The sequence below is a fragment of the Rattus rattus genome, chromosome 18 (genome assembly GCF_011064425.1).
Source record: "Rattus rattus isolate New Zealand chromosome 18, Rrattus_CSIRO_v1, whole genome shotgun sequence".
In the NCBI taxonomy this organism is placed as follows: Eukaryota; Metazoa; Chordata; class Mammalia; order Rodentia; family Muridae; genus Rattus; species Rattus rattus.
Genome location: NC_046171.1, coordinates 32,909,039 through 32,922,508, shown reverse-complemented (window position 1 = coordinate 32,922,508; position 13,470 = coordinate 32,909,039). Strand labels below are relative to the sequence as shown.

At 39.3% G+C, this 13,470-nt stretch overlaps 1 protein-coding gene across 1 annotated transcript in view; it reads left to right on the top strand.

The window, feature by feature from the left end:
• Window positions 1–13,470, top strand: part of Tbc1d32 (TBC1 domain family member 32) — a 207,532-nt gene that overhangs the window by 112,579 nt on the left and 81,483 nt on the right. The window lies entirely within an intron of this gene.

Sequence of the window (13,470 nt, the reverse complement as noted above, 5' to 3'; positions counted from 1 at the left end):
ACTTGGAGGAAATGGCTACAGCCCAACGGGTGGCCCTGCCCCCAGTGACTAGGGCCCTCCCACAACAAACATCAATCAAGAAAATGCCCGACAGGCTTGTCTTTTGGCTAATCCGCTGAAGAAATTTTCACAGTTGGGGGTTTCCAGCTCAGAAATAACAATAGTTGGTACTGAGTTGACACAATGCTAGACAGCACAGCTGCACAGGGACATTTGTCTTTGTAGGTGCGGCTTCCAGCCTTTAAGACCAGAGGTCTCACCCCAGGACCTGTCCCAAGCTCCAGGCTTCAAGGTGATCTGCAGTTCCTGACAGGCAGACCTGCAGGGCTGCTCTCAGCTGATACTTCTACATCCCAAGAGCCTTTGAGCTGTAAATACTTCCCTGACCTATAACCCCATAACTGTTCTCAGCCATGACTATCCTGCATCTACTGAGTACAGAGCTGTTTCATTTAAATCCTCCATGGTGATCTCTTTTTTAGTTGCTATCCCCTATTTAAAGGCTGGTAATTCCGAATTTACAGAGTACTTAGTATTTGTACTCCCTGCTGTCTGCTCCTTCTCTTCTTGAATTCTGCTGGAGCAGGAGAGAACCTGTTAGAAATATAATCGGATCTTCAGTTATCCGGGCACATTACACTCAGCTATCAAAGAAAGTGGCACTTTTATAGAATAAGGTTGAACTGACCCTAAGAACACAGTAAATTTTATGAACATTTGAGTTATACGTGCAGCATAATCTCTAGTTTATGTGAAATTTTCTCTAGCTACAGAAGAAAAACTTATAAGTCTGGCTTATAGATGATACTGGGTGCTACGCCTGCAGCCTTTGCTCTTTTGAGTGTGTATTTCAGAGAGGGGCTTTTAAAGTACACCACCTACTTACTCACTTAGTCTGGAAAGAAGCCTTTAGGTTTGATTTTTTATAGCTTCAAGGACCTTGGCTGATGAGCAGAAAGGTGGCCAGGGCTCAGGAAACAGGCATTAGAATATTTAAGAAGATGGCATGAGCATAGCAACCATCTGACTTTACTGGGTTCAGTGGATAGTCAATGGACACACAGGAGGATCCGATTAAATGGGTCACAGGACGAAACAAAAAAGTCATGAATTCAAGAAAGGGGCTGGTAGGGATGTGGGAGGGATGATGGGGAAGAGAGGGAGGTAAGAAGGAAGCTAGTAATTGGCTTAGATCATATACCCACATGATCTTGTCACATAACAAAGTAAAGGATAAAAAGAGATGATGTCATGGTTTGTATTATGCCTAGGGAGTGGCACAATTAGGAGGTGTGGCCTTGTTAAAGTAGGTATGTGGCTGTGGGCATGGGTGTAAGAGCCTCATCCTAGCTGCCTGGAAGTCAGTCTTCCCTAGCAGCCTTCAGATGAAGTTGTAGAACTCTCAGCTCCTCCTGCACCATGCCTGCCTGGATGCTGCCATGCTCCCACCTTGGTGATAACGGACTGGACCTCTGAACCTGTAAGCCAGCCCCAATTAAATGTTATCCTTTAGAAGACTTGCATTAGTCATACTGTCTGTTCACCAAAGCAAAACCCTAAGATAGCAGATCAATGGAAAAGCAAATGGAGGGTTCTCTAAGAATAGCCCCAGCTTTCTTGGTGTCTTCACTGCATTTATTGATGAGTTTTATGAAGATGCTTTAAGTGTACCACATGCTTTGGTGTATTTACCTCCATGTCTTCACATTTCTTCCTCTTCCCACTCCTTGTAGTCTCTTTCCTTTCCTCAGATTGTCTCATTCTTTCTCTCTCTCTCTCTCTCTCTCTCTCTCTCTCTCTCTCTCACACACACACACACACACACACACACGCACACACACACAAAGAAAGGGTGGAGGAAGAATCTAAATAGAATCTAGGATCCATGTGTAAAAATCATTTGATACATTGTTTTGGGGGTCTAGCTCATTTTACTTAACATGATCTCTAGTTGCATCCATTTTCCTTCAAATGGTATAAATTCTTTGTTATAATGGCTGATTAAACCTTCACTTTGTGTATTCACACCACATTTATTTCCTGCACAGTTGTTTGGATATGCCTATGGTAACCTCACGACTTGGATATTGTGAATATTGCAGCCAAGGCAGATGGGCAGGTGTACCTTGCAGAATTTGAATATGTTCCCTGGAGTGGTACATCTGGATTTTGTGATGGTTTCTTTGCAGTTTTGTGAGGAGCATCCACACCGATTCCTTTGCTGTCAGGATAATTTGTATTCCCATCAGCAAAGAATGAGTTCCCTTTCACCCTCTACACCTTCAACATCCTTTATTCTTACTTAATTTCTGAATAACAGCAATAAGATTAGCAGAATATTAATGCATGTTTGATTTGCATTTTCCTGATTTTTTTCTTCTTTTTTTTTTCTTCATGATTTTTTTTTTTTAAAGGAGTCTCATGTTATCTAGGTTGGACTGTCACTTCTTCTGTAGTTAGGCCAATCCTCCTGCCTCCACCTCCCAGGTTCTGGATTATGCTACCATGCATGGTTGACGTGCTGCTGGAGGTGAAACTGAGGCAGGCACCCTGCCAGTACATGTGCAGCCCTTGCCTTTCTGTATCACTGGCTACTTTGAAAGCATATCATTTCATTTGCCCATTAATTTTCTGGGTTGTTTGCATTGTCTTGTGTTGACATTTTGAGTTCTTAAACATCTCATACATGATTGCTCTGGCAGAAGTCTAGTTTCAAGGATTTTGTACAGCTCTGTGGGCTATCAAGGAAAATTGCTTGGTTTTTGTTTGGTATTTTTTATGTAAAAGCTATTAAATTTTATGCAGTTTTATTTGTCACTTTTGGATATTGCTTTCTGTAGCCTTAGATTTTTTTTAAACCTACTTTAATAAGTGTTCTCAAATGCTTTGACCCTCTACCCCTTTCTAGCCCACCATCCAAAGGTAGGAGAGAAAATATGGTAAATAGGACAAGGGGATGTAGACCTGCTTAGAAGTAGTTCTTCGAGGTGATTCCAATCTCCTTTGTCAAGATGCCAGTAGTCTAGTTTGGTAGTATGAGGATACCAAAAGTCCAGTTCAAAAAGTGTCACGAAACACGAAAAAGCAGTGACATCAGGATCCAGCCGAAACAGCCAGGCTTCTGCTGGATCAGCAGGAGTCACTAGGAGCACCCAGAATCAACTGAAATACCAGGAGAAGTTCTCTGCCATTCTTCCTCTCGCTATGAAGTCAATATCAGAAAGAAGAGACCAATGAAGAGTTACACAGTGATGCAGGTCACTGGCTGTTGGGTCCCACTTAGACTCTCCCCAAACATCCCGTGTCTTCTTACTGGTCTGCTTCAGCAAAACATCACAAGCCTAGTTCAGGGAGGCATCACATGGTACAGCCAGAAATCTCCAGCTTCCTGAAGTATTCAAGATTTTTTTGTTCTGTTTGGTCTTTTGTTTTTCTTTATATTTAAGTTTGTTTCTCTTTTCAGTAGAAATTTAGAATTTCTTTGTTCCCTTTTCTGTGAGGAAGTCATTGGAATTTTCATGGCAGTCCATGGATCTGGAGATTACTTTTCACATTTTTAGGCAGTTTCACTTTCAATTCTTAAGAATTAATTTAATTTAATTTAAAGTATCCTTATAGATAAAATAATCATATACTTGAGAGATCTGAAAGAATGCGGAAAACTAAGAAGTGATAAATTTACATTTGGCGAAGTAGCCTTCTACTTTGTAATTAACCCTACCTTTCTCATGTACCAGAAATAAAAGTGTTAGGAAGAATTCAGAAAGGGGGAAAAAAAAAGAAAACTTAGAAATAACCCTAACCAAGGAAGCTAGAAACCCCTATGATGAAGATTTTCAGATACTGAGCAAGGCAATTGAGACAATGGCGTTGTCTTACATGACTGCTCAGTGAAGGGCTATTTACTTCTGCAAAGAAGACAACATAATCCATTTACGATGGGGTCACCTTTTCCTCAGTTCCCCATGAGCCTGCCCAAACGGGATTCTGGGCAGTATGGCCCTGTGAGAGCCTGTAGTTTATTTTTGTCAAAATAAGACCAAAATAGGTCTTTTGTTCTCCTAACAAAAGCAATTGGATTTATTCCAAAATTTTAGACATTTGCATGTAGTTCCTGCAGTCCATTTTGCCAGATGCTCTTGAAGCCCTGCGCCTGTCACTGGATTGTGGGCTGTTGTTGAATTTACCTGGCTAAAAGCCCAAAGATGGACTTGCTGGGTTGGAGACTGACTGAGATCCAGGTTTTATTGTTGACCCGGTTGTACACAACTAGCAGAGCTGTTAAGTAGTGCAGAGCAGAATACATACAGGACCTGCTGCCCCCAAAGCTCAAAGAGGCCAAAATTACATGGCACACTACTTTCTTCGTGGTCAAGACTAAAAGATTTAGCAATGCGTGAAGCATTTCCAGTTAGTGAACTTCTTCTGAGATGGTTAACGTCTCAATTTCTTTCCATTAATTTATTTATTCATTTTACGTCCTGATTGCAGCCCCACTTCTTTCCAGAACACCCCTCACACAGCATCTCCCTCCGTCCCTCCATCCCCCTATCCCATTCTCCTCTGAGAAGGGCAAAGGCCCCCCTCCTCATGTACCAACCCATCCTGGCACATCAGAATTTTAAAGAAACTCTTTCCCTGTTGTTAGTAAAACATGTAGAGGCAGCTACTTGCTCTTCATCAGTTCCTATGTGTTAACAGTATAGTAGTCCTTCACCATGGCCGCTTAGATGGTGACTCTCTTAGATTAGGTTTGGAAAGAATAGCAGCTGCATTTCTCTCCATACCTTCTGGTACTCATATTGACCAAGTCATTGTTATTGGGTACCAACGCAGACACCACTGAGCACAACCAAAGCTCTAATTGAGAGTTTGTAATAAGCCAGCATCCTTCTGGAGATAAACACGTCTCCTGGACCAACCCTGAATGTTATTACAGGGAGATTTTTAAAAAAGAAGGAGCACAGAGAAACTCCTGGCAGGCAGTTCCGGGGAGCAGCAAGCAAGAAGTTTAACAAGAGCCAAGAACATGCAGTTATCTGGGACATTTGAACCCTGAATAGAGTTAGGTGCTTTCCCACAGGACTTTTCAGGGTAGGTGTAGAAATCAAAGATGGCTTCCTCTGAGACAAGATGAAGAAACCATGACCCTGTCACACCCTCAGTGCAGTTATATAGCCTGTGCTCAGCCACTCTTGCGAAGAAAGGTTATATGATAATAAACTTCATTGCACATATGAGCAGATACATTATATTTTACAACAGGCCACAGGAAAACAACATTGGATTGCTTAGATAGACATTCCAATCCCCCTGTTATGAGTAAGAAGTTTGTTTACTGAAGCACATATAATAGCAACAATAAACATGTGAGTAACTTTCGCTATTACGAGAAGACTTAGGAAAATCTCTTGGCTATGCACTGACACCTTCTGCCTCTCCCCCTCTTTCAGTAGGAACAAACAGGGCTCCTAAATTGGGATTGTTTTAATTTGGAATATACTTTAGAGATATTGGTATTTCTTTATAAAAGGACTGCTTTTGGTAGCCAGGGAGGAAAAAAAATTGTAAGGATGATGAGAACTGTGTAAAACTTCATCCTCTCGAGGGTCCTCAGATGTCTACTAGTGATGAGAATGCAGCCTTCTGCACCCAAGGAGAGGGGAGCAAGCCATGTTTGAATGTTGTCCAACAGCTGGATTCAGGTTAGGTTGGCTGTTTTGATTGAGTGTTTCCAGATGCTCTCCCAGTAGAAAAGGGTTCGATCCTCCATGTTCAGTCTCACACCATGCTTCAGAAGATGCTCTACAGGCAAACAAGCTCCTTTATGTTTATCGCCTTCATTCAACAACTCACATTACCAAGAGTCCTAGACGGTGCGGCTTAATTTAACTCATTAGTTGTACCTTAGTTAGTGTTGTTGGGAATAGAGAATACTTGATAGCTAATGCTTTTGCCTAGTCTCTCTGTGTTTTCTGGTGTATAGAAATTTGTCTCGATAAAAATTACCTAATAAGACATTGCCTAAGATAGTTTTTGTGGGGGCAGCAGTCTCTCTATTTCTACTCATACTAAGGCTACGTACTCTTCTAAGACTTAAGTTTAATTTGCTGTTGATAATACTGTATAAATATATCTGAAATGTTTTTTCATCTTTTATTTCACAAGTTAAAACATGATATACCAATAACTTTGGATTTAAGATAGATAATGTTAATTTTTGCTGGAATAATTTTTTTTAAATTTATGTATTTATTTTATGTATATGAGTACTCTATCTGCATGTACACGTTCATGCCAGAAGAGGACATGTGATTACATTACAGATGGTTGTCAGCCACCATTTGGATACTGAGAATTGAACTTAGGACTTCTGGAAGAACAGCCAGTGATCTTAACCTCTGAGCCGTCACTCTACTGCTATTGGAATATTTTTGATGTTTTTATAGAGTCTAATTTTGTAGCATTTGCTGGCCTGGAACTGACTGTATAGATCAGGTTTGCCTTGAAGGAATATTTCTGAATATAACCTTATTGTATCAAATGTAAAAGAATCATTTTTTTCTTATAATTAGGTTTGGACAAAAATCAAACCTGACATTGTGTTGCTTATAAATCTTGCAAGTAAGATTTGAAACAAATTTTTTAGTAATTTTTTTGCTTTTTTAATGCAGAGAGAATACTAAAATAATATGTATACTTTAATTTACTTTATTAACTTAGGTTCAATACCACATTAGCAAAAGTAGTCTTTTTTCCTTCTATGTTTTTTTTCCTTCTATGTTTAGTCTATGTTTAGTCTATTTGCTGTTTTATAAAAATAAGCTGCTATAATTAGTGAGCCATTAAGATTTGTTTATTAGAAGAATGCATAATAAAGTAGCAAATGGTATTTGCTGATCTCAAGTCTGGCAAGAGTCTGTATGCATTATCATTAAGATAATAGTATTAGTTAGTATACTGCATCTACTCACATTTATGCTTCTTATGGATATAGCGATGTACTCTTCCCCATCCCACTATAGCATAACCCTTGTTTTTAATGAAATATTAAAGAAAATTTAAACACGTGGTTTAATAAATATTTATAGAACAGTTATCCATACACTCCTTGTCAAGTAAGAATTCATTAATATTGTTTGACACTGCTTTTTCATAGATACTTCTTTTCCCAAATAATGGTTACTATTTTTATCTTTTAATAGCATTTAATTTTAATTAATATTTTAATACCTAGATAAGCATTACTAAACAAGATTTTAATTTGTTGCTCCTTGGGCTTTATGTTAATGATAGCATAGACTATATAGCCTGTTGTATCTGGCTATTTCTATGTGGCATTATGTAATTTAAACTAATATTACATGTATTCGTAGTTTCATGTAATTATCATATAATATCCCATTTATATGACTATGCCATGTTTTGGCTATAAATGCATATTAAAGGTGTTTCCTGTTTGGGTTTTGTTAACAGATAAAGGCCCTTTTAAATTTCCTATTTTATTCATTACGTTTTTGTTTTTCCTTTGAATAAATATCAAGTAGTTTGAGTTGCTCTCTAGCTGTATACTAGTTTACAAGTAGTGGTAGGGAAAGTCCTTTGCTCTTAAAAAAAAAAAAAGAATTAACAGCAACAACAAAAACCCTGCCTCCTTTCTGATCTCTTGCCATATAAAATTGAGAATCAGCTTGTCACACTGACCCCACTACTGGGATTATAATTACCATTGTATTTATCGTATAATCAATACTGAATGAGTTGGCATCTTTATAATAATCTATGTAATCTATAAACATGCTAGATATCTCTGTTTAATTAAACAGTGTTTAATTAAACATTAACATTTATGGTTTTCCTCCTAGAAGAGTTACAGCTTGGGGACTTGTTTTAATCTCAATGTTTTGTGTAGCACCAATATTATATGGTGTGGCTGCATCCTCAAGTGGCTGACTGTGTGGGTCACATGAGGCTGGACCCTTAACCTTTTTGCTCTTGGGTCCTGATGGGTGAAGTATTAACAGTGACTATATTTGTGAGGGTAACTACAATGTGAAGTATAGTATACTTCGTCCAAGCTTGGAAAGTAGGAAGCACTTGATGGGGGAATTCTCTATCGGATTATGAAAATGCATAAATTATTTGATGAATTCCTTTAAAGTTATTTTGTCTTACTACTGTAATGAAAATAGTTTTGATAATAATGTGTCTAAATTGAATCCACATTTTGTTACATTTATCATGTAGGTAGGATCTTTGCTTCCTTATCAGAATACTTATATTCTTCAGTCGTATAATAATAGCAGTGTTCATACAGATCCTATGCTTCTGATATTTCATGAGATATTATATGCTTTCCTATTACTAACAAACTTTCTGTTTTCATGGCAATGTTTAATTCATCATTGCTAGTTTAAGTAAGTATATTGAGTGTTTAAAGTGTCATCCTCCTGGCTTCCCTACATAATTCTCATATATGTACATATATACACATACATATGTGTATATGTGTATATAAATTCCCCCCCATAAGTTCTAGTTGCTTTCTCATTATCAATTGAATGACAGGATCATACTTTTAGTTCTGATGTATTGGCCTTTGATTTTCTACTGTTTTTCCTTCTCTCATATCCATGGGGGTTATATTCCAGGATCCACAGTGAATATCTTAAATTTTTCATAATAGTAAAACTGATATATATTATACTTTTTGTATGCTACATTATTGACTATCTTATTAACAAATTAAGTATAAGAGATCAAAATGATTAATAACAATTGTAAACTCTAAGATTGACTTGAATAATGTCTTTCTGTGAAACCGCTCCATTGTGCCACATCAGTGTGCCCCTCCAATGGCACACAGGAGCTGTTCTTCTAGTAATAATGTACAGTTTAATATTACCTCCATGTGCTAAGATGAAATGAGGTGAATGACCACAGTTAAGTCACTCTGTCAATGTTGCTTCAACACAGGTACCTGACAGTTGATCTAACAAGCAAACCAACTACTGCATGTACAGTGGGCAGATAGCATGTACAGGCTGGGACAGCCTAAGCCATTTAACACTGCCTCTCATCATACCACTCAAACATCCAGCCTCCTCTCTTTAACCTACTCATCTAGTTCCAGGGTGATCACAGTTGCAGTCTGCAGTCAGCAGAAGGGGCTCACAAGGATATGAGCATCATGGGATTAATGAGACTAGCATATGTTCTCCTCAAAGATCCTTTCATTACAATAATGCTTACAATGTTCTGCCTTAAACCACTGTCTTATCTAAGCTATATTCTTAAATATTCTGCAATATTAAATATACTGCAATATACCCCTGCCTAATTTCAGACTATGCTGTAATAGCTGCCAGAATTATCCCTATGTCACGATTGCAGTTTCTGACATTATTCTTTTATTTTTTACTACAGAGCCTTCAGTTGTTAAAATATATGTACTTACTCATGTTATATATTCTGTTTTAACACATACACATATTTATGAGGTAATATGTGCTTTTTAGTATACTATACAATGTGTAATATTAGATCAGGGTAATTGTTGCATCCTGCTTGGATCATGTATCATTCATGTGTGTTAGGAACACTCAGAATCCTATCTAATGGTTGTATTTTTATTTTTAATTTTTTTGAGAATTTTACACATGTGTGAGTGTAGAAAGGTCCAGAACCATCCCAGTTGCTGATGTTATCTGGACCTGGTCCTTCATATTCCTCTGGCCCTGGCCTATGTCTTTACTGTTTGCCTGCTTTGTTCCCTTCACTGCTGCTCCTCTGTGCTAGGAATGCTCTTTTGCTTGGACACTCTTTTTTCAAGCTGTTTGCTCTTTTGACTTGGACACTCTCTGCTGGCGTCTCTGTGCCTAGTCCTCCTTTTGTTCTTTGCTGACTTGTCTCGGGGTTCTTTTCAGATCACTTTGCTTGGAATCCCACAGTGACCATTTCTCCTCCTCCATGTGGTAGGATCCCCTTTTGTACTTTGGTATTAGATGTATCCATTCATGGCTCTACCCTCCAAACTTTTTAAGACTTTGCAGTTTCTGTAACGCATTAGGGAAGCCAACTGGTTTTAGCAAGGATGAATGGTGCACTAGGAACTTGCAGACTGTGAGGGCACCCTTGTAATCAAATAATAACACCTGTTTACTAAGTAACATTAAATGTCTATTGTTTGTGTTGCTAATCTGTGTGTTTCATTTGTCTAGCCCCTGTAAGTCCATGCAACATCTGGTGATGGCAGTTTCACTATCTGTCCTAGAAGGTAGCACACTGGAAGCCACACACCACTATAAAATTGAAACTATGCATATACACAAATCTCAAGAATGTACAGATGGATATTTTACAATATTCTTTTTTTCTTTTTTTCTTTATTAACTTGAGTATTTCTTATTTACATTTCGATTGTTATTCCCTTTCCCGGTTTCCCGGCCAACATCCCCCTCCCCCCTCCCCCTCCCCTTCTACATGGGCTTCCCCTCCCCATGCTCCCCACATTACCACCGTCCCCCCAACAATCACGTTCATTAGCTGTTCAGTCTGGGCAGAACCAAGGGCTTCCCCTTTCACTGGTGCTCTTACTTGGCTATTCATTGCTACCTATGAGTTCAGAGTCCAGGGTCAGTCCATGTATAGTCTCTGGGTAGTGGCTTAGTCCCTGGAAGCTCTGGTTGCTTGGCATTGTTGTTCATGTGGAGTCTCGAGCCCCTTCAAGCTCTTCTAGTCCTTTCTCTGGTTCCTTCAACAGGGGTCCTGTTCTCAGTTCAGTGGTTTGCTGCTGGCATTCGCCTATGTTTTTGCCATATTCTGGCTGTGTCTCTCAGGAGAGATCTACATCCTGTTCCTGTCAGCCTGCACTTCTTTGCTTCATCCGTCTTGTCTAATTGGGTGGCTGTATATGTATAGGACACATGTGGGGTAGGCTCTGAATGAGCGTTCCTTCTGCCTCTGTTTTAATTTTTGCTTCCTTATTCCCTGCCAAGGGTATTCTTGTTCCCCTTTTAAAGAAGGAGTGAAGCATTCGCATTTTGATCATCAGTCTTGAGTTTCATGTGTTCTGTGCATCTAGGGTAATTCATGACTTATCACCTATAAAATTCGTGCCCAAAAATTGAATAAGCAAGTTACAAAAATAATGCAAAGATCCTTGCCTTCTATTGAGTTTAAATTTTTGACGTTTGGACACCATAGCTATCCTGAACCCCTGTCTAGGTATTGAGTCAAGTTGACAGATAAAATTAGGCACCATTAGGGTGCATCAGTCCTGGCCTTTCCTTTGTCTTTTTGGAGGTCAACTATGAGGTCCCTTTCAAGGAATTGGAAAGACAGGACCAACTATGGGCTGACTTGAGTTTATTTGCTTTATTTAACTTGATTTTCTGTCTTGTGAATGGAATGCATTGTCCTACGTTCAGTGTTAAACGGGAATGGTGGAGAAGGTTTATAACCATGTGTCTTTCCCCAGTCTTTCCTGTCCATTGTTAGCTAGACCTGGCAGAAGGCAGACTGATCTGGCCTGGCATACGACAGCTTGTCCTAGAGCCTTTCTTAAGCCACAACTATTACTTAATCTCTGGTTCTTGTCTGTAAATTCTTAGATTCTCCTTCTTCTAAAAGTGGAGGAGGGTAGACTGTTTTGTCTTTTGTAACCTTAATGAGAATCTCGTCAAACAATGTGGTTTTGCTGGGTTCCATAATTGTCATGAATTACATCAAGGCAGACTTTAATGATATACTTGCCTTTTTCTCCTCATAGTGAATTATATTTGGTTGCAGTCTAAAGTCCTTTTTTTTTTTTTTTTTTTTATTAACTTGAGTATTTCTTATATACATTGAAAGTGTTATTCCCCTTTCCCAGTTTCCGGGCAAACATCCCCCTCCCCCCTCCCTTTTTCCTTATGGGTGTTCCCTCCACCCCTCCCCCATTGCCGCCCTCCCTCAACAGTCTAGTTCACTGGGGTTCAGTCTTAGCAGGACCCAGGGCTTCCCCTTCCACTGGTGCTCTTACTAGGATATTCATTGCTACCTATGAGGTCAGAGTCCAGGGTCAGTCCATGTATAGTCTTTAGGTAGTGGCTTAAAGTCCTTTTGATTTATTGTGTAGTTCAATTTGTTAAACTACCAATGGTTGCATGATTTTTAAAATCTTATCTCATCTGTTGGCCTTAAGTCTTCGTTGTCAAGTGAGGATTTGGTTGAGTCTTGAATTTTTTCATAAATAGAGTTTCTCCTGTTCACATGAATCACCTCATTGCCCCCTCTCCTTTCATATGTTAATTGAGAGTGCCATTGATGGTCACATTCACCATCAATTCAGTAGCCTGAAAGAAGGAAAAGGTTTTAAGTTCTTCTTGCTTGTTTGAACTCAGCATCCTATCATCTTGCTTGTTTGAACCTATCATCCTTGATTCCTCCTTTGATACCACATGTCCAGTCCGCTAGGAGTTCCCATGTGTTTATTACAAAATACCTGCCTCTCAGCTCCACTCCTCTTCAACTGAGAGGCTACTGCTTTGAAGGTTTGAGCTTACAGGTGGGACGGGAACACAAGCCCAGTGTCCCCAATCCCTGTACATGAAGATAAATCTATGCTCTTACCCTTGTACCCAGCTTCTTGTCACAGAGACTGTGGCAGACCAAATCACATGATGGAGGACCTCTCACCATCTCCTGAAAACCCACAGAAGTCAAAAAGTTTGGGGGGTTTCAGTCCCCAGGCCTCCTGTCATGTCATACATCACAGCAGTGGCAGTTCTCTCCCTCACCCCACTTCTCTCTCAGCTTTCTCTCCTAATGTTCCTCTCTCTAGGTTTTTACAGGGGTTCCATTCTTCTTCTCTCTAGGCCCCACCGTATCGCAGACAACACCACACAGAGCTGTCCTTTATTTGTTTTGTTTTTTACATAGGCTCTGAGGACTCACCTCAGATCCTCATGAGAAGATCATTGTACCCAGCCTTAACTCCTTTATGTGCTATTTTTTCCAATTGTCACTAACTAACCTTGAGCTTGCTTTATGTTTAAAGCTGTCCATTACTTACCCCTTTCTTCTTTTCTCCGTGGTTTTGGATTTGAGCAGTTGAGTCTTTACCTAGACATCTAGTCTTTCGTGTGTCTCCATCTGTATTGAGTTTAAACAGCAGCAACAGATCACCTCTTGACTTCTGTAAGTTGAGTGAACTGTCCTGGTGGACCTTGCTTTGGTTTTATAGCTTGTGAATCATTGTAGCCAAGTGCTAGGCAATGTCACTGAAAAACTATCTTTTTGTAAGAATCTTAATGTTTATGTACACTTTGAATAGGTAAAACATGCAGATGTGCCAAGATATGAAATTCATATCATTTCTACAGACATGAAAAGGTAGTGATAGTTTAGTGGACGTCCATGTAGCAGTCATAATACAGCAATATTCTATATCATTTTGGGAAACTTTGGGTGTCTCCCTGGCTAACAACT